Here is a 27696-nt window from a genome sequence, read left to right on the forward strand (position 1 = left end):
GTAATATATGTGTGCATGCATGCATGTGTGTATGTACGTGTGTGTGTGTGTGTGTGTGTGTGCATGTATGGAGGTCAGAGGACAATCTCAGGCATTATTTCTTAGGCACTTTCCACTTTTCTTTTGAGACAGGGAATCTCACTGGTCTAGAAGTTTAATACATAGGCCAGGCTAGCTCGTGAGTTCCAGGAATCTGTCTGTCTCCATTTTCCTTCGTGCTATTCCATTGCTGGATTACGAGCACATGTTATCATGCCCAACTTTTTATATGGTTTTTAGGGTTTGAACTCAGGACCTCTTTACTGGCTGAGCACCTCCCCAGCACACAACCTTCACTGGGACGGAACTGGGGAAGGGCCTACACACCAGGGAAAGGGACGTGGGAAGGCCCAGGCTTCAAGCATCATGAGGTCTATGATGAAGGCACCTGGTCACAAATATGCTCAGGCCCAGAAGTCTGTGGCGGATTTGGCTGGCCATGGTCTCCCCAAACTTTGGGCACACCCCTGGTGTGCACATCTGCATATATCAGACACAGGCCAGTGGCTCATGAATGAGGAGTCTCCTCAGACACATACTCCTGAGTCTGACTTTACATGAGTTCCAGAGATCTGAACTCAGGTCCTCAGGCTTCCCTTGCTGAGCTGTGTCCTCTTTCCTCCTTGGTTAGTCTCAGGTCTCCTCAGCCCTCCCTAGTTATTCTCAGGTCTCCTCAGCCCTCCCTAGCTATTCTCAGGTCTTCTCTGCCTTCTCTGGTTAGTCTCAGGTCTCACAGATTGCTAACAAGGGAAGAAATGCCATCATTAATGAAGAACCATCCCTCAACCTATTTAAAATAGTGCAAAGCAAAACAAAGCAACAATAAAAACCTAGAAGCTGAAACATGACTGGGAAGATAAAGGCAGAAACTCAAGTGAAATGCTGAAATGAAAACAAGGAAGACCTTACTGGGTTTTGTTAGAGAAGAGAGAAGACCTGATGAATACGGGACCAGGGGAATGAGGACAGGTAAGGGAGCAACAATACAGGAAAAGTGTTCACCATCCATAGCATCGGGGGAAGTCAGAGCTACAGGGAGAACTCAGTGGTAGAATGCTTGCCTAGTGTGCACGAGGCTTCAGTACGATTCCCAGCACTACTGAAAACAAGCAAACAGACAAACAGACCTCAACAAGCTTACCCTGAGATTGGTTTCAGCCATGTCAGCAAGACTATCATTAGGAAAGTGAAAATAAAAACTAAATAGCCAATGCTGGTGAGGTTGCAGAGGAGAAGGAGCCCCTTTGCTCTGTGGTTGTGACTGGTGCAGCCCTGGCCTGTTTGTTTTCCGGCTGTGACAAACACCTGGAAGAGCAACTACCAAGGGTGTCACCACCACGGGGGCTGCACCCTCCTACATTAGTCTATGACAAAGAAAATGTCCACAGACAAGCCGACAGCCAGTTTGATAGGGTTCCTCAGGGAAGCTTCCTCCCCCTACTTGAGTCTAGTTAATGTCAAGTTTATATCAAAACTAACGGGCACAAACCCTGTACTCCCTGTAGATGGGAGTTCCTCTAAAGAGAGGAAAGATCTGCCATGATTCGGATGTACCACTTGTGAGTGTACACCCGAGGGAAACAGAGGCAGCACACAACAGATACCACACACGAGTGTTACCCAGCTGAGGCTGCGTCCCCATGTGGATGACTGGAAGGAGATCATGGTTGAGCATACATGGGGCTTTATTTAGCCTTAAAGGACAAGCATCATTTGCAGCAAGACAGGTAGAACTGGAGATCTTCACAGTACATAAACTAAGCAGACAGTCACAGACCAGTGTGGCATGCTCTCCTGGACACAAAAGAACACGGGAGTAAAAGGGGGGAGGGCTAAGCAGGTAAAGGGAGAGAATGGGGGGCTGAAAGAGGATAGAGAACAGGATCAAAGTCTGTTACATGGAAATACCTTAATGAAACCATTGCCTTGTGGAATTAATATATGCTAATAAAATATATGGCTTAGCACATGCTGCTCTTATAGAAGACCTGGGTTAGGTTCCCAATACTTGCTTGATGGCTTACAACCTGACTGTAACTCAAGTTCCAAGGGATCCAGTGGCCTCTTCTAACCTCTGTGAGCACTGAGCATACATGTGGTATGCGTGTATACATGCAGGTAAACCACATAATATAAAAACACATACATATATATAATATACATGTACATATATGCACAATTATATACATACGTTATACACATATACATATATATCACATACATTATAGATACACACATATATATACACACACATATATACACACACCCACACACATAAACACACACACAGACATGGCATATACAATTCATAAAATGGTAAAGTATAAGAACACAAAAATGGTTGATAGAAAATGACAGATGTAAAAGATGAAAGAGATGACTCCGTGTGCACTTGCTTCATGCATTTTTAAGAACAAAGATTTATTTGTATTATTGTGAATTCTGTGTGTGTAAGTACATGCAGCTGTGTGAGAAGAGGCCAGAGGCTAGAGATCACTTGGAGCTAAGAGGTACAGACCTGTGGGTGTGAGCTGCCTGTTATAGGTGCTGGGAAATGAACTTCAGTGTTCTGCAAGAACCACTGAGCCATCTCTCCAACTCCGTAGTTTGTATCTTTGAAGAAGGAAACAGTGGTTAGTCAGAAAATGGGCATATCATTGGAAAGAAAACTTTCAGACAATTTTAAACATTGATAGGGGGTATTTATGTACTATGTCTACTCTATACCAATCTACTATAACTACCATGTCTGTCAACTATATCAATCTACTATACTACATCCACTATATCAATGTACCATATCATCTTCTATACCTGCTACACCTATCTACCACATAAACATGCTACACCAGTCTTCTATACCTGCTACACCTATCTACCACATAAACATGCTACACCAGTCTTCTATACCTGCTACACCTATCTACCACATAAACATGCTACACCAGTCTTGTATACCTGCTATACCTATCTACCACATAAACATGCTACACCAGTCTTCTATACCTGCTACACCTATCTACCACATAAACATGCTACACCAGTCTTCTATACCTGCTACACCTATATACCACATAAACATGCTACACCAGTCTTGTATACCTGCTACACCTATCTACTATACTGACCTACTGTGTCTGTCTACTATAGCTACTATATTTATTGTATCTTGGAAGTTCATAGGCATTGATTGATACATAGCCTGGCATGGTTACTTGGCTCCAGAAAATAATTCTGCAGACACTGAATGCTGCGAAGAGAAATAACTGATGTTTAGACTTCCCCATGATGATACTCAGTGGTAAAGCCGATAGAATAAGCTCTGCATAGTCACACTGGCATCAAGGCAAAATGAGGGAGGGAGGGAGGGAGGGAGGGAGGGAGGGAGGGAGGGAGAAAGAGGGAAAGGAGAGGGGAGGGAGAGGAAGAGAGGGAGAGAGAGTGGGAAAGAGGGGGAGGAAGGAAGAGAGGGAGAGAGGGAGAGAGGGAGAGAGGGAGAGGGGGAGAGGGGAGAGAGGGGGAGGGGGGAGGGGGAGGGGGAGGGGGAGGGGGAGGGGGAGGGGGAGGGGGAGGGGGAGGGGGAGGGGGAGGGAGAGGGAGAGGGAGAGGGAGAGGGAGAGGGAGAGGGAGAGGGAGAGGGAGAGGGAGAGGGAGAGGGAGAGGGAGAGGGAGAGGGAGAGGGAGAGGGAGAGGGAGGGAGGGAGAGAGAGAGAGAGAGAGAGAGAGAGAGAGAGAGAGAGAGAGAGAATATTCCTGAAGACACAGGCATCGGACAGAATTCCAGAGAGTCTGTTTTGAAGGCCTCCCAGAGACAAACCCCGGCAGCTTTCTGGAAGGATGAGAAACAGACAGTAAATGATGCAGAGATTAATGAACCCATTTTACAGATAGTCAAGGAAGAAGCAGTCTTGGAATCTTTGATTACAGAAACAAATAGAGGAAGAGGCTAAGAGAGAGCTCAGTGGTTAGAGCATTAAACCAGTTCCTCCCGAGGACCTGGATTCACTTCTCAGCACCCATGTTGTGCCTCACGACCATCTGTAACTCCAGTTCTAGGGGATTTGACACCCTCTTCTGCTCTCTGTGGCCACCACACACACATGTGGCACACAGACATGCATGAAGGCGAAATGCTCACACATATTAAAATAAAATAAAATAAAATAAAATAAAATAAAATAAGAAATTACAAGAGAAGTGAAAACAGTAACTTTGAAACATTCTCCAACAAAGGAGGACGAGCAGGAGCCAAGTGCTTCTCCTTACAGAATGGGAGGGGCCAGCATTTACAGGATGGGAGGGGCCAGCATTTACAGGATGGGAGGGGCCAGCATTTACAGGATGGGAGGGGCCAGCATTTACAGGATGGGAGGGGCCAGCATTTACAGGATGGGAGCGGCCAGTCATGTTTAAAACAGAAGCCTCAGCTGGGCTGCCTTGTCTGGCCTCAGTGGGAGAGGAAGCACCTAGCCTCCCAGAAACTTGAAATGCCAGAGTTGGGAGGATACCCAGGGGTCCCACCCTCTCAGAGGAGAAGGGGAAGGGGCATGGAGGAAGGGTTGCAGGAGGAGGGCAGTGAGAGGGATGTAAAGTGAATAAGTAAAAAAAATAAAGTTAAAACAAACAAGCAGGGAACTGTAGGAAAATTATTCAAGGAAATGAAGTTCATTCCACACGAAGTAGGAGCGGTGGAAGATTTAATCGCCACCAGGTGGTGAAGGAGGAAGAAGAAAAGAGGTGGAACCGGAAAACTGAAGGCCACAAACATAAATACAGTGTGGGGCAGAGAGAGCAGGGTCTGTCCGGACAGCTGGGATCAGAGTTTGAGGATACAGGAAGAACGAAGGAAGGGCAGAATCAGCCTATCAGATTTGCCAGATTTCAAAAACGAGGCAAAGAACAAGAAAAATATACCTATGACTTGGATGCTTAGTGGAAAATACAAAACTAAGGACCAAATACAGTTTTATAAAATTATCATAAAAATAAAACCTTCAAGGTACATTCTTAAGCTAAAGCTACTTAAAACAAAACAACACAAAACAACAACAACAATAAGAACCACAACAAAAAACGAGTCATGTACAAACTTTTGGTTTGTTTTATCTTTTTGCTCTAGTGTTTTCTTCTCTTGAGACAGGTTTTCATGTAGTCCAGGTTGGGTTTGAACTTGCCGTGTTGCTGAGGAGAATCACACATTGATGAACCCCTTACCTTCATCTCTCAGGTGTTGGGATTATTGACATGTGCCACCGTGCCTGGCAATTTTGGGTGTTAAACTTGCTTTTGAGGAATAAATCATGTAGTTTAAATGCTATAGTGTATATTATTGAGAACCCGTAGACACACGTGTGAGCACATGAATAGGGGTCTCTGCAAAGGCATGCAAATGCTGCCAAGACTCCTCATTCTGGAGACCTCTATTCATGTGATCTGGAGCACACACGAAGGATTGGGAGGGTTTTCCTCGTGTGTAATCCCAGAGAGGGTAATTTTTGCTTTAACTATATCTTTTTATTACTTTCCCAAAATATAGATAGCACTCCAGAGCTCCACAGGTGAACTGGAGATGCACCAGGCACCGGGAATATCTGGCTTTTTATTTCAGGGCTTCTGAAGGCCTCATGGAGGTTTAATCATATCTCAGTGGTAGGATTAAAGCCTACCACCACCTCTCCAGTTCACAGTGAGTTTGAGCAGGCCAGCAAATGGTTTTATTGATTTACTTGTGTTTGAAATTTCCTGGTTTCAAAAGAAAGTTGAAGTCAACTAAAAGAAAGGTAAGAAATGAAATCTCGATCTTAAGATACAATGGACCAGGGCTTTGAGCTTTTCTGAGTGGTCGAGGGTCTCCCTTTCAAGCGCCTGAGTTAACAGAACAGTATCTCAGCTCACCTCCAGACTCTGGTCTCCTGCCTCTAGGCTTGTTCTCTTCCACATTTACCCTATGAGTCCTGTCCACCATGGCTCCTGTAGGTGCCTCACACATGTACTATTCTCCCCTCCTGACCCCCAGGGGAGCATGGTCCCAGCATGCACCGCTCCAGGTGGTGGGAATAACATGTGACGTTTACAGACCCAGCATGCACCGCTCCAGGTGGGTGGGAATAACACGTGACGTTTACAGCCACGCAGGTGTGTCGCCTTCTCTGGCAGGAATAATCCCCAACACACCCACAGTTCTGTCCCACACGAATTCTTCTCTCTCCACCATTGCCATTAGCTCTGTGTTATTCTCCAACCACCTCAGCTATGACAATATTTCACCAACTTGAGCTCACGCTCTTTAGTGAGGAAGAGCACAACGCCCCACTCTCTAGGTAGATGCTAAGTTTGTTTCTCTCCATCTGCAAGCGGTTGAGGTGGGAGCCACCAGATTTTCTCACCAGGTGTATTGTAACCGGCCTTCTTGCTTCACCTCTTGGGCCTCTCGTGCGTGGCCTGTTCTCTACGTGGCAGCCTGAGCTATTGTTGGCTTTGGAGTGCTCCCACCCTAATCATAATAGATTGACCTTCCGAACCTGTAAGTCAGTCCCAATTAAATGTTGTCCTTTATAAGAGTTGCCTTGGTCATGGTGTCTGTTCACAGCAGTAAAACCCTGACTAAGACAGAAGTCGTGTGAGGTACTTATGCTGTGCTCCTGGGTGACTTGTTGCTTGGACAATGGAGAAGACCATGCAGGGACAGGGCTGTAAGTCAGTGTGTATCTCCAGATGGGGCGTGCATACCTTTGTAACCCCATCCTACCATACACAGGAGCCTGGTCCCTGCCTGGCCTTGCTGCCGGGTGACCTCATGAAAAGTGGATGCAGCCTTCTTAGCAGGGGTACTGACTTTACATAAGGGGGCAGGTGGCTTATGGCTGGGCTTCCTCCTGTGAGTCTACAGAAAGAGACGATCTTTCAATTTTTTTTTTTCAATAAGCCTCACTCCTTCTCATTCAGGTGGATGGGAAGGATTCCAAGACCCCCACAGCTGCCTGATATCTTTTGGTTCTGTGTGTATCATGTATTTGTACACCCTATAGAAGGTTTATGAATTAGAAATAACACAATAACCATAACCAATACTAAAGCAGAGCAATTATACTAATATACTGTAATAAAAGTTATTTAAAACCTGGATTATTTCTAGAGCTTTCTATGTGATAATTCCTGGCTTTCATTAAAACTGCAGAAAGCAGGATGAAGAGACTGTAGCACAATCTCTCCCCCCCCCCCCCCAGATGCATGTGAATTTCAAGTCCAAGTTTATCTTCAATATTCATAATTAGAGGGGGGGTCACTATTTACACTAAATAGTCTGTGTGTATCTTTGGTCAGGGGACTCTTCTAATGTACATTTTCTGGTTTCTAATTGTGATCAGTATACAGATACTGCACACACACACACACACAGGCACATACACATATATACACACACATACACACACATGTACACACACACCCTTTCAGTCCTATTTGCGAACACCAAACTCAACTTTAACTGTCTGTGGAAAGCTGTGTTATAAGCTTAAACCTTGGAAACAATTACGACCCTGATTTCACCCAGAACATTGGGAAAAGCCCGGAAACTGTACCCATGGCGCCCGGCTCATCCCTGGGTGGCTTCCACATAGATGGTCGGGGACCAAGAAGCAACTGTGTTCTTTCCTCTGAGTGTGCTGCACCCACCTTCTGGTGGATTGCACTGTTGAGTGAATTTGAGCAGTCTTGTAATGAAGAATTATTACGCCTTCGATGTGGAAGCTGAGAAGCTTCTCCTACAGACAACCCCGGGCCCTCACAGGAAGGCAGCAGTGGACATTCTGACCAGGGTAGGACACCATGCAATTCCTTTGTGGCCCCCTCAGAACTCAGAGGTGGGTTAACAAACAGGGAATAAGAACTGCACAAGAAAGCGCAGTCCTGAGGCTTTTCCCAGAGGCAGAATGGAAGAGCCAGGAAGACTCTGACCAGATGAACATGAGAACATGGACGGAGGGGCATACTCATTAAAGGCTGAGAGAAATGAAGGCTTCGGAGGAGGAGCTGGGCAGAGCATGCTCTGTGCTTTTCTCCTGGGTTTAAAGGTTAGGCTTTATTTCGGACTTATTAATAGTTTAAACGTGTGACTGCTGACCCATTAATATATGTTTCAGAGGACTATGACCAACCTAGAACTAGTTATTTTGCCTCTGAAGGAGCTGAGACCACAGCCTCCCACTGGATCAGAGAGCAATGACTCTCCTGTCACAGACCTGCCTCCGCCCTCCTAACCCCGACAGAGCACACTGAGAGTACCAGCTTAGGCACCTTGCAAATATGCTTTTGAGTGGTTGGGGGCGGAGTGTGTGTGAGAAGAGCCATGTCTATTTTATTACAGAGCCCCCGGGAATGTATTCTTCTAGAAGTACATCTGGCGATAGATATTCATGCTTTTGATGTTTCGGACCAAATTTTGCTATGATGTCAGTGTGGAGTTGACGTCTAAAATTGTTTTTTTGTGCATAAAGAAATAATGTTATTAAATATTATTAAAACGGATTCCTACAAATTCTTTGCGACCCGTGACAAAATGCATAATTAGGCGGAATTAAACGCTAATGGGCTTATGACACAAAGGCTCTGGCTCTGAAATTACACTTAGCTGATACTTGTGTGCGCTGCTCAGATTGCATGTGAGACACATTGATCTTTCAAAAGTCACTCTGCCTCATGTCATCCTCTGACAGTGCAGAGGTTTGTGTTTTGGGAAGCTCTGGGTGGAAAGGTGAGCTTCTGCCATCTTGTCAGGGCGGAGGTCGAGACTGAATGGCCTGGGATGGCAGATCTAGCGGCTGGGTGGGAGATCCCCCCAACAGCAGCTAGAGGTGTAAGGGGACTGACTGTTCCAAGCCATGTCAGAAGCAACGGCTGATTTTCATGTCAGTGTGCTTTAGTCCAGAACTGAATTTTGACAGAGGCAGAGGAAGATAACATCTGATACTTGAATCGTCTTTCTTCTTAGAACAGTGGCTGCATTCATTACTGCTTTCCATTGCTGTAACAAAAGAACCTTAGAGTGGAAAAAGTTTATTTTGGCTCACAGTTTGAGGTCCAGTCCGTCACGGCAGAGAGTAACAGTCATGTGTGTGTGTGTGTGTGTGTGTGTGTGCGTGAGGCAGTTGGTCACACTTCGTGTATAGTTGAGAGGAATGCCAGTGTTCACACCTCCTCTCCCTTTCAGTCAGGTCAGGGTCCCCCCCCCCCCCCAGGACAATTCTGTCCCCATTTAGGATGCATCTTTACACCTCAGGTAAGCCTTTTGGGAAAGACTCTCGGAGGTGTGCCTAGACATGATTCACAATTATCTCCATTCTGATCTAGATCCTATCATGTTGGCAGTCCAGATCCTCATGGGCCAGGGGGATGGATGGGTACATCCTCAATCACCTAGGCATGAGGACCTGAATTTGGAACCCCAGAACCCAAGTAAAAATCCAGATGTGATGTCCAGGGATAGTGGCATAGGAGGCAGCTGCAGATGGACCCCAGCACTCTGGATGGCCAGCTAGCTCTGTTTCTTTGACTGAACTCTAATGGCTATACCTACGGTGAATTTAACAGTAAATTATATTTGACAAACTGAGAACATACGGTCAGGTTTCTACAGATGGATAGAAAGAGGAAGCATGACCTGGAGTCCCGGACTCTGTTTCACTGAACCAGGAAGCTGACTTTCCTGTGTCTTTGTGCAGCTTTGGCTTTAGCTGGATACCGAGGTCAGATGTGGTAACTGAACACTGAGCCTCATCACCCGCTTAGTTGGTGGGAAGCAAGGGTGGGCAAGAGAAGAGGGGTCAGGAATTCAGCAGAGAGGAGTGAGTGGGTCCATTTAATCCCTGGGAAGTCAGAACTTCAGCCCTAGTACTTGACACCAGGCCGAGAGAGACCTGGACAACACAGAGGGAAGTGGACAGCCAAGGGCCGAGCACAGCAGGATGGCCACTCTTCGTGTGGAACCAGAACATGCCATGAAGACTGCTGGTGTCTTCAGCGAAAGCGGTGCACTGTTTACAGAGCGCCTTCTAGGTTTCCCGACTCTCGCTATTAACTGTTGTTGAGTTCTTCCTGTAATCTGTGAATTGTAGCGGCCTGGTAGTAGCACGATTATAATTAGTCTGATTAATAATGCAAAACGATCACAGTGTGGAGACCTGCAAATAAACTCTGCCAGGTCGATCTCCTAACGGTCTCCCTCCTCTCTCTCGTCTCCTCGTGGACACAGCCATTCATCCTTCTCCCAGTCTACACACTCGTCTGTCTTCAGCTTTTTATTGAACCCTCTGTGACATCTGCGTGATTTTCTTCGATATTTAATCAATGAGTTAAATAAAATCTTTGACACATCCATCTTTCATTTGCATAAGAATTGTGATTTTTGTTTCCTTAGTTTTTTAGAAAATGATTTTTAACAGCCCCTGAGGTGTGTTTGATACATACACATAAGGTCCCAGGCAACACTGACTTCAGAGGTGAGGATGGCAAACACACCCAATAAGCAATGCCTGGCATCTTGCCCCCAAGGATGATCCATACAGCCAACCTGGTGGCAGGGAATGGTCACAGTGAAGGTTTATTGTGGAAGGTGAGTACACGTGTGCACACATGTGCTCATGCATGCCGCCGTCCTCTTTCTCACTGGCGTGGAACTCACTGACCAGGCTAAGCTGTCTGCCCAGTAACCCCAGGACCCACCTGTATTTTGACGGCTAGCTGCCATGCCCCGCCGTCATTTTACTGTGAGTTCTGGGTACCGAACTCAGGTTCTCACTCAGATACAGCCAGCACTTTATGGACTAAGCCATCTGCCCAACCCATTCCTTATTCACTGTCTCTATTCAGGTCAAATCTACAGATCATTAATCATATCTTCTAAGATTATGTTAAGAGGTGTTTATAGTTTTTTTTTTTTTTTTTTTTTTTTTTTTTTTGGAATTAGCTCTATTTTCTGAAGTACCTTTATATAAACATTTGTTTGCACGTTAGCGGTTTGTATCCCACCTGCTTCCGGAAACCACACCTGATGTGGACGGCGTGTAGTAGGAGAGAATAAAGCCTGGGTGGCAAACAGACCTTACCTTGCAAAGAGCAATGTCATCTGTAGAAGCACAGAGCAGATGGCGGAAAACCATATGATAAAAATAACAGAAGGCTGGATGGTAAATACGCCACAACAATTAGGCTACCAAGGAGCTGATGAGCAGAAGGGGGAGGCCAGAGCTGCCAGGGGAGGGTCATCCAAGGTCATCGACTCTAAGATATTAACAGTGCCTCTTATTTTAGATTTTTGTGTCAACTGTTTCCAAAGAGCTGGGTGTGCGCTCACTTCATTGTGACTTAGTCTTCCTGCTGGGGATGGCTGAGAAGGAAGTGCCAGGCATGGTGGCAGAAATTGCTTAGTTCTTTTGTATAAATGCAGACCTTGGGGCAGGAATAGGGACTGTGGAGCCACTGGGAGACTCAGACTTCAGCCCAGACTTCTGCTCACTGGAGATCCCTCTCCCCTGTGTCTCCTATCTTCAGTCTCTTGTTGAGGTGAGGATGGCTTTGCCAGATGTCAAGGGCCAAGTGGGGGTGGGGTGGGTTGCGGTGGGGAGGAAGCTACTGTTTCCTTAATGTTTCCACCTGTGAGGAGAGACAATGACTGGTAACTCCAAGGTGGATTCTAAGAGATCAGTGACCATAGATATTTACGTTATTAACTAAAATACAACCTCTTTTGTAAAATAAAAGGAAAATGCTATAGAATTAAGTCCTATATGTATCTAGACTATGAAAAGTAGTGTGCTTTGTGGGCCGGCTGGGTCAGTAGAGTGTTTGTTGCACAGGGGGAGGGTCTTAAGTTAGGATTCTCAGCACTCATACACAAGCCGTGTGCAGAGGTGAACAGCTGCGGCCTCGTACTCAGAGAACGGAGACAGACACAGACCTGGAGTCACTGGCCAGCCAGCCTAGTGGAATCAGTGAGCTCCAGGTTCAGTGAGTGGCTCTGTCTCAAACTACAAGGTGGAAAGTGATTGATAAAGACACCTGATATAAACCCATAGTCTCTACTGGCATGCACACACATGTGCGCGCGCGCACACACACACACACACATGCACGTACATACACATGCATGCTCCCATGTATGAATGTGCACACACACACACACACACACACACACACACTTTTTAACAAGTGCACTACATATTTTGTTTATAGCTAAGATGAAATATCATTTCCTTTGCTCTCTACAGATTGTTGCTCAGAGAAGTTTCCAGACTTAAAGCTGAGCTTCAGACAAAGCGCAGAAGGATAACTTCTGGGGATGTAGGGAAAGCAGCAACAGGACTTGACAGCTCTCCCACCCTAGAGGTCCACATGTCCACAAGGAAAAAGGAGTTGAGCATAAGTTCATTAAGACAGACAGATGACTAGCTTCAAAGACCTGGAAATATACTAGCCCAGGACCAGTCTTTGTGCAATCTCACAGGGCTCAAACCCAGAGTAATATTCTGGGCTGATTTATGATGGGCTCCCATGCTGGGCAGGGCAGAGTCAGGGAGCGGTGGGGCTGGTGGTTATAAAACAAGGCAAATGTGTTCTTTGGAACACAACATTCATGGAAGCTATTTGTGTGGGCGATGGTTTTACAGCACGGGGCTCAAGCTGTTCGGCTAGTGTCTAGCTCATGGATTAGAAGAACAAAATGAAGGCGGAGAATGATGGCAGAGTGTCTGTTATTCACTGGGTGAGACACACAGTGGCCCTAGGAGGGACAGTAAGATTTCGTGAATCTTGAGCCCTGAATCTTGGCAGTGAGCTCTTTCTTGGGACTGTGGCACCTGTCTGTGTAGCAGTCAGTTGGAGGGAGAAGTCGATATTGGCCCTGGGGATGTAGAGGAACGGGCATCCTTGCCTGAGAGAAGATGCCATTGGCACTAGGACCACCATTTCATGGTTATGTGTGTCCAAGGTACATTCCACATACAGACCACTCCATTTCTAAATTTTATTGCTTTAAATTTTTAATCTAATCAATTATTGTGTGTGCACATGTGGGTATGTATGTGTGTGTGTACATGTGTGTATGTATGTGTGCATATGTGTGTGCATGTGTGTGTGCAAGTGTATGTGCACATGTGTGTATATGTGTGTATGTGTGCATGTGTGTATATATGTGTATATGCACATGTGTATGTGCATGTGTGTATATATGTGTATATGTACATGTGTATGTGCATATGTGTATGTGTGTGCATAAGTGGGTATCTATGTATATGTATGTGCATGCATGCATGTGTGCATGTGTTATATGCACATGTGTATGTGTGTGTATGCACATGTGTGTGTACATGTGTGTGTGTGGAGGTCAGAGTCCAACTTTTAGAAGTCTGTTTCTCTTTTCAGCATGTGGGATCTGGGGATTGATCTCAGGTCATTGGATCTAGCAGCAAGCATTCTTACCATTGAGCCATCTTACTGGCTTTTCTAAAATTTAATGATGGGAGTTTGAATACCTGCTGTCTGTTAGGACTACTTCGTATATGAATTTGCAGAGTGGATCTGGGAAGTGTCTACACAGCCCGAAAGGAAAAACTGGAATTTTCAGTTTAGAACCAGTTCTTGGTCGTCAGCTTCTATAGTTCTCATATCTAGCTGAGCCAGGTTTGGACAGGGAGACTGGCCTCGGGCCCTCAGATATGTGCAATGTGGGTTCACTTCATCTGCCCATTTCAAACTCTGACAGAGAGTGGATAAATTTCTACACAGGCTACAGGTGGTTGACGGCCTGGAGGGGCGTGAAGGAATGAGCCAGGGTCTGACTCACTCTGGGTCTTCTCCCATTGCAGGGCAACATGGCAACTTTATCCTGATGTTTGCTTCAGATTTATGTGTCACTCATGATTCTGAACTAGGCAGCAAGGTCTGTCCATTTTAGTTCCTGAAAGGGGTGGATTCTAGAAGCCTGCTCATCCTTTCCCTGGCATTGAGGCTGACTGGAAGGCCAAGGCACCTTAGCTTTAGTAGTAGCAGGTTAAGTGAGGGACTCCTGGATTGTGGAAGGCAGCTTTCTGAGGACAGCGGGAGCTGGCAGAGGGTTATCACAGGTGGGTACAAACTCAGTGTTTCCTCCAGACTCTGCAGAGGTCGAATGATGTAAAAGAAGACCTCAGTTCTCCTAGGTGGGTACAGTGAGCAGGCACTTCTTGCTCCTGCACATGTGGCCCATGGAGCATTTCCCTTGGCCTCCTGACAACAGGTTGCAGCACTGACTGGATCAGATCGATGTGCAGATGTGAAGGCAATAACACCAGCAATAGCTGCCATTGAACAAAGATCTGGGAAGCGGATCGGATCAGACCTGTTAAACATCTGTTTTGCTCGAAGCCCAGTGTTTATCTCTTTGGCTGAGGCTCAGGTTCCTTGCTGGCAGGAACCCAAACCCACCCAACCCATCTCTAGGGCTGTCTCTTAGGCTCCCTCAAACCTAGACTATACGGCAGAAAACACATCCCTCCGATTTGCTTTCAGAGCTCTGCTGGAATAATTTGAGGAACTCCAGACAGAACAGCGGAAATGTATTTGAAACAATTTGGGAAGTTGCTTTTGTGTGAATAAAAGCAGCTCCCAAAAAGACGTTTGAAGTAGTTTAAAATCCAGACACAAGGCAACGTAACAAATCAATTCTTTTTATAATCAGGCATTCCTATTTTTGAAGTGTTCGAAGTCTGCCATGACGTTTTTCAGCAGTGTCCTCTCACAACAAAGGATAATTTGACGGCTACCTTGTCCCTCGACCTCTTCCTGTTCTTTCATCTGCAGGTGGGTGCTGTCTCTAGTCCTGAACTTGACCTGCTGCTCCCATGAGCCTCAAGGCCTGAGCTGGAGAATTTCTCATCTGTAGCACTGACTCCACCATGAATTCAAATCTTGAGAGATGCACCATCAACTATGACTCCCCATATGTCTTTTTCACTTCCTGTCTTGATGTTGAGGACCTCACTGACTCTCCCATGCTCTCTGGATAGTGAGAACTTGGTAGGGACAGTCTTCAGTAACTAAGAATGATCACAACCAGACAGTGTTGTGGTGGTGGTGGTGGTGGTGGTGCTGGTGGTATTGCTGGCGGTGGTGGTGATGGTGATGCCTACGTCTAAGACGGAGACAAGGTAGCAGAGGACACCATGGACCTCGTCACCACAGGGGGTACGTTGTGTTCCTTTCCCTGATGTATGAATGTCCTGCTTTGATGTATCTATAGACTAATAGGTAAGTCCATCTTGAGTCTGAACTGGGTGCTCTCTGTGGCTCGCAATCATGGTATGATGTACGGGCAGATGTGGACCCTGGACACCTCCTACCTGTCCATCCGGCAGAATGTTCAGAGGAGGACATACAAGGAGCAGAGGCCACTGTATCCTTTGAAGAGGACAAGAGTCTGGGACGTTCTTGCCTGGGCTCTGAGATGTCCCTAGAATAACGACTAAACCCATATTTGTGGGTACCCTTCTTATGTGACTCATGGCTTCTCTTCAGATCCGGAAGAAGCTATCCCAGGGCCAGTGTGGCTTTGTAGATAGATGGGTATCCTGCTGACTGGCTGGTGACAGAGAGATGGGATTGTGTTGTGAAATGTGCCCAGTGCAACAGAGGCTGGGTGTTTTTCTGTATTTCTCATTCATAAAACACAGCCACCTGTTTCTTCTCTTGTTTTGTTAATTTTTTTTAAGGCAAAGATTTTTGGAAGCCTATTAAGAAATATCAGAATGATTCTTGGGCATTAAGCAGCTGTTAAAATGTTTTGATGGCTTTAAAATAACAAATAAGCTCGAAACATATGGATTTTGTTTTTTTTTTCTTTCTTTCTTAAATTTAGCACGTAGATGGTTACAAGGCAAGTTAACCACGGAGATACAGTTTAGCTCTCCTCTTATTTTGGGAGGAAGCTAATCACTGAATAAGCAAATGTAGAAACATCGTTAAAATTAAGTTTTCTGGGGCATGGATGGTAATAAGCCCATGTGAATCGGTTCGTGTAGAACCGAGTTGCAGACAGTTCTTTGAGAACTAAGTAAAACTCATTGATGATGTGGAATGTTATCTCTAAGGATCATTGAGAGAGAGAGAGTGTGTCTTCCAGGGTGGAATAGCCCAGCCCAGGTTGAAAGTCTAACCCATGGTGCTGAGGACACCAAACACTACAGAAAACCTGGGACATATGAGGAGACTCGGAGGATCGGCCATCTGAGGTCTGGACCTGGGGTGGGTGGGGCTCACCATGAACATGCAGCTTTCCTTCATGGTAGGTGATGGGGCATACTGGCTACCAGTTAGAAGGTTTTGGCCTCCTGGGGACTCACAACCTATAGTGTGAATATGATATTGATTATAGGGGCTTGGTAACACTCACTCACTAAGTGGGCTGTTGAACCTCAGGTTTCAGGCTCCCAGGTAAGGCTTCTGATCCTTTTTGTCTTTTCTATTGGTTTTCCCCCAGGAGATGTTTCCCAGGTTGGCTCTGTACCTTATATCCTGGTACTTAGTGCACTTAGTTTATATGAGGTTGTCTCTTGTAATTTAACCATCTCTATGAGCCCTTGGAAAAGTCTAATTGCTTCTATCAGGCTCAGGGAGAGACATTGGAACACAGGAATGAATCTGGGCACCACATTCTGAGTTCATTCATGCCAATTTCCAGGGGCTGGAAATTGTGGCACACAGGCAGGAGATGCCTCTCATCTCTCCACCTGGCAGAGCACTCAGAAGAAGGGAAGACACAACTGTGCACACAGCAATCATTATTTTATTTTTATCACAGAGTAGTATTGTATTAGCTAATGACCATGATGGCCATTTACTTATTCCTGGCTCAGCTTGTGGCAAGCCCTTCACATGAGTCATTCCAGGGAACTGTCACGAGGAACCTTAAATACAGTTGGGTAAATCAAAACTAAATTATGTTAATAATTTTTTCTAAAAATCTGTCCCTGGGGATGCCTGGATAAAGCCTGGCAGACAGGTGTGGCTATCGGACCACATTCTGATCAGATTTTTTTCAACCATCCTGCTCAGTGAATTGCCAACCTGCAAGAAGTGAGTGTCACGAATATCACCCTTATTAGCCTGGAGCTTAATGTCAGTTATCTGAGCTATGAATGTCCACACGTCCAAACAAGTTCATTAATAACTCATGTTAGGGACCAGAGAGATGACCTACTGGGTGAAGAATTTGCCCTGCAAGTTAAGATGACCTGAATTTGGATCCCCAGAACCCTCATAAAGCCAGACACAGTATTTATTTGTAATCTCAGGGATTCTATAGTGAGATGGGAGACAGTCAGGACAATCCATGTCGGCCAGCGAGCTTTGTGTACACAGTGGAGAGCAGCAAGAGACCAGGTCTGAAATCAAGTGGCAGGGGAGGACTGACACCTGTGTTTGTCCTCTGATCACCACATGGGTGCCATGGCACGGTAACACACACACACACACACACACGAAGAGAGAGAGAGAGAGAGAGAGAGAGAGAGAGAGAGAGAGAGAGAGAGAGAGAGGTTATAAATAAACAGATAAAAGAAAGAGTTTTCAGGTAGGAGACAGACAAGCCACCAACTCTTCCCTTCTCACTGTCTGGCCCCTCCCCTCAAACTCCAGCATCTTTGCCTGTCCTGTCTCTTAGCCAAACATCAGCTTCTTTCTCTGAGAAAGCCGACACATTGGGAGGAGGTCTCACTTGCCATCCTCTGTCTTGTACCTCAGACCCCCTCTGTCTTCCTCCGACAGTCATGTTACTCCTTCATCTGCTTATCCTAAAATAAAATCTCAGTCCCAATGCTCCAGTTAGTAATCTGCTCCTGTGAACAGCAGTCTTCCCAGTAAATGTGCCCATCCTTGCTCCTCCCTTCCTCCTTCCTCCCTCCTTCCTTCTCCCCTTTCTTCTGTGTTCAGCTCATTCTAGTTAGGGATTTGCCATTGGCCTCCCTGCCCAGCTGCCCTTCTCCAATCCAGAACACACTGACTCAATGCAAACCATCACCAGGAAACGAATCATTTCCTGCTGACAACAGGCAGTCAGGTGTCCACTGTCCACTGCCTCCTGAACATCTCTCAGCCTCCACCCCGTATTGCTTGCAGGGCCTCTCAGCTCGTAGTTTATTATTATTTTTTGATTACTAAGTCATCCAGAGTTTCTGTTGAGTTGTTGGCAACTCATTTGTTACAAGGTAATTTGTAAGTTCGACTGTGTATCGAGCTTTCAGATAATGCAGAGTCTATAGGACCGTGAATGACATCAGCTAATGTTTGCCAGGCTCAGATTCAGCTGTGTGATTTGTAGGGCTCAGTACAAAATAAAAACATAGAAATACTTGTTGAAACATTGTTAAGAACCTTAAGAAGTAGGTGGCAGAGTTAGGTCCTGGGCAAGTGTGCTGGCCATGTGGTACTGACTTGAGCCAGTATATGGGTCACGTAAAGAGGGGCTCAAGACAACCTCACCCAGATCCTTTGAGGTGTATGCCCTACTATATCCATTTTTATACATGAGCAAGCCAAGGTTTTAAGATGAAATCCCGTGTCCACATCCTCTAACTAACACAGCTCAGATATTACCACCCCTGAGGAGCCATCCCCAGTGACCTGGATTTTAGTGTTCCTGCCAGGTAGTCATTCCTTTTGGAAGTAAAGTTGTCAAACTTACAATTATCTGAATTTTTGGAAGCAATGTCTCTTTATATAGACCAGGAACTCATTAAACAGCTCAGGCTGGCTTCAATCTTCTGATCCTCTTACCCCCGGTCTCCTTGTACTGGGATTACAGGTATATACCACCATACCTATATCAACTAATGTTCACTTTGGTATTAGAGTATAAGAGACACCATTTATTCTAGGACACAGGGAAACTAAAACACAAAGAGGTAAATTATAATAACCCTGTGGGATTAGTGTGTAGACATCCTGATAGACAACCTAAGCATCTATTGTAAGCAAAGTATACATTATAGAGAGGTGGACAGGTTTATGCATAGATACCATGTGTCCATTGACTGATAAGCTGGTGGATTGATCAGTCATTGATAGGGTGGGTTAATATAAATGGGCAAACACATACACACTTACCTATACTGAGACACATGTAGATCCAGGTACAAAACACAAAAGCCACCGTCCATGTCTACCCATTTTATCATGGCTATGGCAAAACCCGACAGAAGCAACTGTGGGAAGACATGTTTACTTGGGCTCATAACTTTGTGACAGGGGAGGCACGTGTGGCAGGAGTGGCTTGGTCTGCGAGGGTGAGCTTGCAGCACATGGCTTGTTCACATCTTGGTATCCAGAACACAGGGAGAATTGGACAGGAAGCAGTGCTGGGCCAAGCATTCAAGAGTTACTCAAGGGTGGCCTCCTTCTATCAACTAGGACTTCCTGTTCCGGGATTTCACAACCTCCCCAAACAGCACTGTCAGCACAGGAGCCCACGGGAGACATTTCACATTCAAGTCATCACAGATCAAGGCAAGTTCATCCACCAGTTCTCCTATGTTGGAGCAGAAGCATCGGGGTAAGCGGGGGCAGCCATCTTGGCTGCTGTAGAACACCATGCGCATGGCTTGTCTCTTCCAAGTGTGCATGCCAGTGGTTCACTGTCTACTTGCCATGGGCAGGCCCCAGCCAGAGAAACCTAACATTTTCACCCTTCTAAGTCCTGTTTCAAAGTGCTTGGCTCTGGAGTTAATGTCCAATGGTTTTACTAAAGCATTGGCACCTGGCTGGTCCATGGACAATGCTTGCAGGTTTTATGCTTTGCAAATAAGCTGCAGATAAATACACCAAGTAAATATACCAAAGCTTGATTTGATAAATGACTTGATTAATAATACACAATCCTGAGGCAGGAGCCTTCCCCCACCGGCCCTTGTTTTCCTCAGATCTCTCTCCTGATAAGTCCACTCCACGCTGGAGTAACCTTCTTCCCCCATGGCTGCTCAAATCAGCAGTCTCTATTACAAAACACGCCCATCAGTGACTCATGAGGAGCCACCTGCTTGAGGAAAATGTCTGTCACTCTTACCTAATCGTTTGCTGTGAGAGGCACCAGGGCCTCTGATACCCACGCTGCTTTGGTGGAGAAATACAGAGATCCATATAAAATCCCAAAGAGCAATTTACTCCCCAGGAGTGGAGGAACGAGCCAGGATGTTTTTTTGTTTTTGTTTTTGTTTTTCTGCTCACCAACACAACATGAATGAATGAAGGGTATTAAGTACTGGCCAGGCTGCAGGCCACTAAGATAGAAATGGATAGACCGAGTTTGCTCTCTCTTTCAGAAGATTTCTTGGGGTTCGGCCCACTCTTGGTCTGCTCAGCAGTAGGCTCCTGTGAGACCAGATTCTCCCTGTTCTGCCTGGGAGCCCCACACTTCCTGCGACTGTGAGATTCAGACACTTGTCTCTGTGAATTTAATAGAATACTAGGGTTCTATTACAAACCAAAGTGAGTTTACGTTGTCTGCCTCTTTCCTGCGTGCACGCCAGTTCATATACTCAATTTGTGGGACGTGTTGAAAAGATAAATCATGGCCCAGAGAAGAAAACAACAAAAGCAAAAGCCACAGACCGTGAGTGTCTTCAAGGAAAGCTGCAGGGACTTGAATCTGAAAGTACACCCTGGAGGAGCCATGGCTGAACGGTTTCCTCGGGGGTTGAGACTCTTTTGTGGAATACTGTTCAATGTGCTCTCAGCGAGCACTGTAAAACCAGTGTTTAGTGTTGAGCACTGGAGGCCCCAGGGAAGATACACACACGTCAAAATGCCACCTTCGGAAGTAACTAGCCTTTGAGGATAATTGAATTATTCCTGGGTGTGGAGATAAAATGTCATATCCCTGTGTGATTATTGCTTCATTTATGGCATTTTTTTTTTTTAAAGAATTACCTTCTCCAGAGAGGAGCCGAGCTAATAAGCATTGCTTATAAACACACTCATTTCCAACCCCTTCCCCTTAAACTGTGATTTGAAATTCCAAGCAAATAGCTGCTAGGGCTTGCAATGATTTATTTAGCAGTGTTTTGAGCCAGGCAAGAGGTTAGATGAAGGCAGTGGTGGATGCGTAGACGTTGCTGTGGCTGTTCACTTGACCCCTGACCCTAAGCCAGAGTATAGCATTGTGGGAAGAAGCCTGGGAGGATTCAGGTGACAGACATCCTCAGCAGCAGGCCTGGCAGTAGACACCAGGAAGCCTGGTTGTTTCTCCAGTGTTTGCTTTTGCTCATCTGAGGTTCTGTCACGATACCCAGGGTTCTAATAAACTCTGTCCATCACTGAATCGCAGAGGGAGGGAAAGGGTTTTGCAAGTGATGGAGAGAGAGGAGCAGGATGGGAAAGAAGACAGAAATGGCTGTGGGGAGGGTCAGCTCACGTTCTGGTGATGAAGGAGCGGTCTTCTGAGATTTTCCCCACGCACCCAGTTCTCATTCCACCTAGTAGGGTCACCCACCTCGGCGTACATCGCTAGGCTGTGGGCCTCCTGAAGGCAGGGACTGTGCACCAATCATTTCTTAGGCCTGCACATCCCCTTTATTATGGTTTACAACAACTGAGAAAGACAAAAGAATGCCCTGTAAGTCAATAAAATGCTGGGTTATGTGCAGTCAAGAAAATGAGCCGAGGGAGCATGGAGGGTTGGAAGTATGCAGGAAAGGTGCCGGCTACGTCCTCAGCTTGCTTCCCATCTATCGGGCATGACAGGTTTGAGGCAGCTCTTTAAAGCAACAGTCAGGGTGCCAGCCACTGCTGGATCTGAGGAACTGGAGAGGAAGTGTGATGTCTTCGAAACAGAGTTGGGTTGTGCTATTGAACTTCAGAAAGCACCCAAGCACCCAGTAGCTTCCTGGGAATCATCTGTGTGATTCCACACTCTCCCTCATGGCTTCCTGGAAGTCATCTGTGTGATTCCACACTCTCCCTCATGGCTTCCTGGGAATCATCTGTGCGATTCCACACTCTTCCCCATGGCTTCCTGGAAGTCATCTGTGTGATTCCACACTCTTCCCCATGGCTTCCTGGAAGTCATCTGTGTGATTCCACACTCTTCCCCATGGCTTCCTGGAAGTCATCTGTGTGATTCCACACTCTTCCCCATGGCTTCCTGGAAGTCATCTGTGTGATTCCACACTCTCCCTCATGGCTTCCTGGAAGTCATTTGTGTGATTCCACACTCTCCCTCATGGCTTCCTGGAAGTCATCTGTGTGATTCCACACTCTCCCTCATGGCTTCCTGGGAATCATCTGTGTGATTCCACAATCTCCCTCATGGCTTCCTGGGAATCATCTGTGTGATTCCACAATCTCCCTCATGGCTTCCTGGAAGTCATCTGTGTGATTCCACACTCTCCCTCATGGCTTCCTGGAAGTCATCTGTGTGATTCCACACTCTTCCTCATGGCTTCCTGGAAGTCATCTGTGTGATTCCACACTCTTCCTCATGGCTTCCTGGAAGTCATCTGTGTGATTCCACACTCTTCCTCATGGCTTCCTGGAAGTCATCTGTGTGATTCCACACTCTTCCCCATGGCTTCCTGGAAGTCATCTGTGTGATTCCACACTCTTCCCCATGGCTTCCTGGAAGTCATCTGTGTGATTCCACACTCTTCCTCATGGCTTCCTGGAAGTCATCTGTGTGATTCCACACTCTCCCTCATGGCTTCCTGGAAGTCATCTGTGAGATTCCACACTCTTCCCCATGGCTTCCTGGAAGTCATCTGTGTGATTCCACACTCTTCCTCATGGCTTCCTGGTACTGAAGCATCAGCTGAGTGGGCACCTTGCCAAAGAGTCAGCTGCAACAAATGTGGGCTGTTGTGGACTCGGTCACGTGTGAGCTGAAGCCGGGTTGCATCCTGCTTGGGTTCACCTGAGGTCAATGCCAGATACAAGGGGAGGCCTATTGCCCTACATAACATTTTCCCTCCCCGTGAGAAAGCCTGGGGTGGTCTGATGTGTTGGAGCTATAAATAGCCATGGCAGAGCTTGAAGCAGATGTCCAGATATTGGGAAAAACCTCAATGTCTGCCTCACAATGAAGTGTGTATGATTATCTGAATGTACTTATGCTTGTGTGTGTGTGTGTGTGTGTGTGTGTGTGTGTGTGTGTGTGTGTGTGTGTGTGTTGGGGCTTGTGGTTGCATTAGAAGAGAGCTGGGTTGGGTAAGGGAGTGTTTAAAAGCAGCTGACCTCTCCTGAGCTTGGATCTGAAGAGGTCTGGTGTCCTTTGAAAAGCTCATAGTGGAGGCAGAACAGCCGTCTGGTCTGTTGGTACCTTACTTCTTATTTCAAAAAAAGCAGTGATCAGGTATGGGCTTGGAGAGATGCAGGGGAAGTGACCATTGCCAGTCTCCTTTGGGGGCTCAGTAGGCGTGTACTGAGCTCCTTCTCGAGGTGAGAGCCGAAGTTGGCACTGTTATCTACTTTCTATGAGCTGCTGTTTCTGTCCTCAGGAGCTGTGGAGGGAAGGCTGGGTAGGAAATGGAGTCTACAGACGAGGCATAGTTTCTGCATGAGGAGTATGAGGGAGATGTGGCGATCTGGAGCCAGCCCAGAGCTGGACAGCTGGGAGTGGGAAGTGTGTTCCTGATGCAGAGGAAGGCTTTAGAGGATGGCATCCTTGGCATGAGGCTCTGTGTGTTTGAGCTGCACAAACCATGGACTCTCCATGAGGATCAAAGAGGAAACTGTTTCTCATGGTCCCAGAGGCTGAGAAGTCCCAGGAGAAAGAAGCCACCTTCTCCCCGTGTCTTCACATGGCCTTGGTGTATGCATGGGAAAACTCTTTTCTTACACAGTTACAAATCCCACTATGAGGATCTACCCTTGTGACCCCATCTGACTCCAGTCACCTCCCAAAGCCCCCAATATTGGAGGTGAAAGGTTCAGGGTCTACACTCTGAGAGGAGGGGTATGCCCAGGCTGTGGGGGTCTGTGAGTCATGAGCAGCTGAAGCTGGTATGATGACAGACAGGGAAACGTTTCTGTAGGGTGCTCCCGCATCTCACAACTGAATTTCTCACAATGAACAAAGCTTCCCTGGGTGGGGGTGGCAAGCATCATGGCTTGGAATCATCTGAGAGAGTGGAGATTTTCCCATCTAGTTCATGCAGGTGTATGAACTCAGGGAGACATGCCCAGGCTTCCTCCTCTAAGATGCTGTCTGGTTCACTGTATGGGGTGGTCACATCTGTGTGTACAGAAAGGCTTTTCTTTCCAGTTTCCAATGGTGTGGACAGATGGACCTTCCAGTGCTTGGGATAGTCTATTATCAGTTTCTGGGTAGTAGGATTTTTCAGGGAAGTCCTAGAAATGTAGAGTTGACTAAGCCCTGTGCACAGAGGGCAATGGAATCTGTGACACACAGATAGTTGGTGTCTGAAAACCTTTAGTAGCAGGGAGTGGATTTACTGTCCCATGGTGACACTAGGTGAAGCCAATCTCCCCCTATGGTTTCTTCCAGAAAGTAGTAGCCCTAGATAAGCCCAGCTCCAAGAGACCAGCTCCAGCTTCTTGTAGGTGGGGTGCAGGTGCGGAAGGCGCACCTCAGAGACATGCCCAGAAATCCCAAGAAGAAATTTCACTGAAGGCTGAAAACAATGAAAACAGTCTTGCTCTCAAAGGTCCTTCAGGCTTTGGAAGCTGCCTCCCTGCACCAAGGAACCTTGGAATGAGTATTTTATGGTCACAAGGCCCTGGCATGTGCATATATACTCAGAGGCCAAGATTCCCCGCACCTATCTTACTTAAGGATGATTACGTAGCAGATGCTGTGAGCAGAGCTGCAGGCATCCACCTCGCTGCAGCCTTCAGGTCCACAGGCAGCACAAAGATGGAGGCTGCCTGTGGCCAAGCTCCGACCTCAGCTCCTACCTGCCTCTCCTGCTGCTCCTGTCCTTCCTCAGAACTAGATCTGCTGCTGTGTTGGCCTTTGTTCTCACCTCTAACCCGTGGTGTCTCACTGTAGCCCCCTGAAGATGTTTTATTGCCTGCTGCTGCTCCAAGTTACCCTCCACCCAGAGGACCTCATGACTTTCGACACATCCAAAGTAAACCCCCAACTCCGAAAGAACTCAAATTTCCACACTGTGGCTGCTCCCACTCATCCTGTGCTGTCAGAACGTTTTCCTGGTCTCACTCTCAGGGCTCAGTTTTGGAGTGGGGCCAAGCACTGGGCTGAGCCTGGGAGCCTGAGTCTTTTAGGAGCACTGTGCTCAAGCTAGGGGGCTACTGATTTTCATTTCTGTGACAGAATACCTGACCAAAACAACTTACAGGAGGCAGGGTTTACTCTGGCTTACAGTTCAGAGAATACAGTCCACCATGCCAAGGAACCATGGCAGCTGAAGCAGCTAGGTCTGTGTGGTTTCCTGCACAGGTGGTGTGGTGCACCCTGTTGGGACTGATCCAGCTCATGGTCCTCAAGCCCTGCCTGTTCCCCTTCCTGCTATTCATAAGTTTCCACAAATTTCCAAGAGTGGAGGACCAAGTATTGAAACCATAACACTGGGCCACCCTGCTCACTGGTCAATGGACTTGCTGGAAGTAGGTGTGTCTCGTGTCTACAGTTAGAATGCAATGGCGAACTCATGGCTTAGAAGTAGCCACCTGCTTTCTGCACCTCAGGCTTTGGCTGCAATCTCTTGTCCTCTCCAACTCTTTCCCTTCATATTAATCTGGATTTTTCTGTCCTTAGAGATGTCTCCTTCCCTTCATCTCCTTTCTGCTGGCTCTTTGTTGTCTGCCATGCTTCCTCAGCTTGGGCCATGCATGTGTGATGATCTGTTCCCCTAGCTCATCCTTTCTCACCCTACCTGCCCAAGTCAGCTTGTTTGCACCTGGAAAAGGTTTGCACTTGGGTGAAGGTTCCTTTGGAGTTGGGAGCTGTTTCCCACAAAAGGGTCTTCAACATATTATGTCTTAGGAGCCTTACATTCAGTCTGAGAAGAGGGAAGGGTCCTAGCCATCTTTGCTTGGTACCCCCGAACTCTTTTGAAGACATTCCTATGGTTAGAAGAATCTGAAAGTGATCACCAAGATTTGTGCTGCCTGGTGGACACACACACCCATCATCTGGGCTACTCAGATACTAAACCAGACAACTCTGAAGATATTGTGCAGACAACACTGAGGATCTGAATTGGCTGACTTTAAGAAAAGATCATGGCCCTGAGTCAGGTGAACCTATTCAATTAGATGCTTAAAATAGCCTTGTGACCTCCTTGCAAAAGACAACTGAAGCCTGAGCAGGGTTCAGAGTTTTTCAGGGCCCATGGGAGGGTACACAAGGCAAGACTAGGAGGCACCTACAGAGAGCTAAGGAGTGGAACTCATTCCTAGATGGTAGACAAGAGGACGGTGATCTCCATTGTGCAGCTCAAAGAATCTGAGTTCGAGGACAATATATGTTTTCAAGAGGACCCAAGATGGATGCAGCCTGGCAGGCCCCTGGGTAACAATATTGTAAACACCCTACTAAGTTTGTACTTCTGGTCTTCAGAGACCAAGAGAGACTAGGTAGGTGGTGCTGGAGAGTGCTTGGTCCGTTACACAGTGAGGGCTGCCCGTGTAAGCCCTCACCTGCCAAGCCAGCTTCTGTTCTCCTTTATGTCCTCCACGTTCTGCTACCATCAGGATCATGAATTGCATTAAGAACTATGTGGTTTTTTAGTGAGAAGAGAAGGCTGTGCCTATAAAAATTGATCCAGTTTTAGCTAGAACAATGGAATATTAATAATGTTGACTGCTTACATCATTTCCTCCCCCCACTCCTCTCTTCAGCCCTCATGTCTTCCTTTCCCCTCGCCTTCTCTCTCTACATCCTTTCCTTATTTCCTTCCTTCCCACTCCCATCCTCCATACCTGCCTTCCTTTTTAAATTTTGTGTTTTTGAATTTCCACCTTTCCACACTGAACACAGCTGACTTGCCCCAGTTAACTTCAGCTGTCAATTTAACACAGATTAGCGTCATCTGAGAAGAGATTCTCAACTGAGGCATTCCCTAGATCAGCTCCACCTGAGGGCATTGTCTTAGTTATTAACCAATGCAAGATGGCTCAGTCCACAGTGGGTGGCACCATTCCCTGAGCAAGTAGTCCTGAACTGCATCAGAAAGCTAGCTAAGTGTGAGCCTGTGTACCGGCAAGCAGCACCTCCCGAGGTTGCTACTGTACTTCTTTGGCTGTGAGTGAGTTCTTGGGTCAGAGGTAATGCTGTGTGATTTATCACACAGGCTTCTGCCTCAGTGCCTGCTTGGGTTCTTGCTGCGAATTCCACCTGACAGAGTTGACCTGGGAGGGTGAGCCACACACCTGCTCTTCCCCTAAGTTGCTTTGGTCATGGTGTTTGTCACAGCAACACAAGGAAGCACAGTGCAGAGATGTCTGCCTTTGATGGCCAAGCTGCATGAGCACAGACGCCATAAGCCTGTGAGAAATGTCCTTGTTCTAGAGGGCTGCTCAAACACTGAAAGAGTAAAGACTGGGAGGGAAGCTGCTTTCAGTGCAAGCTCAGAGAAAGTGGGTTAGTTTCTAAAAGTGAGGCCATGCATAAATTCACTCTGTTTCCATTTCTGTGGGTAGAAGATCCCAGGGTGGGTC

The 27696-nt window shown here is 46.7% G+C and overlaps 1 protein-coding gene and 1 long non-coding RNA gene across 2 annotated transcripts in view; one reads left to right on the top strand and one right to left on the bottom strand.

The window, feature by feature from the left end:
• The window catches only part of Kcnj6 (potassium inwardly rectifying channel subfamily J member 6), a 228167-nt gene that overhangs the window by 187200 nt on the left and 13271 nt on the right, over positions 1–27696 (bottom strand).
• LOC143444107 (uncharacterized) overlaps positions 11331–27696 on the top strand; it is a 32188-nt gene continuing 15822 nt past the window's right edge. Inside the window, exons 1-2 of the long non-coding RNA XR_013113671.1 lie at positions 11331–11598; positions 19474–19615. This is a non-coding gene — a long non-coding RNA (uncharacterized LOC143444107). The remainder of the gene's footprint in view (positions 11599–19473; positions 19616–27696) is intronic.

This window comes from Arvicanthis niloticus, chromosome 12 (assembly GCF_011762505.2).
Source record: "Arvicanthis niloticus isolate mArvNil1 chromosome 12, mArvNil1.pat.X, whole genome shotgun sequence".
NCBI lineage: Eukaryota > Metazoa > Chordata > Mammalia > Rodentia > Muridae > Arvicanthis > Arvicanthis niloticus.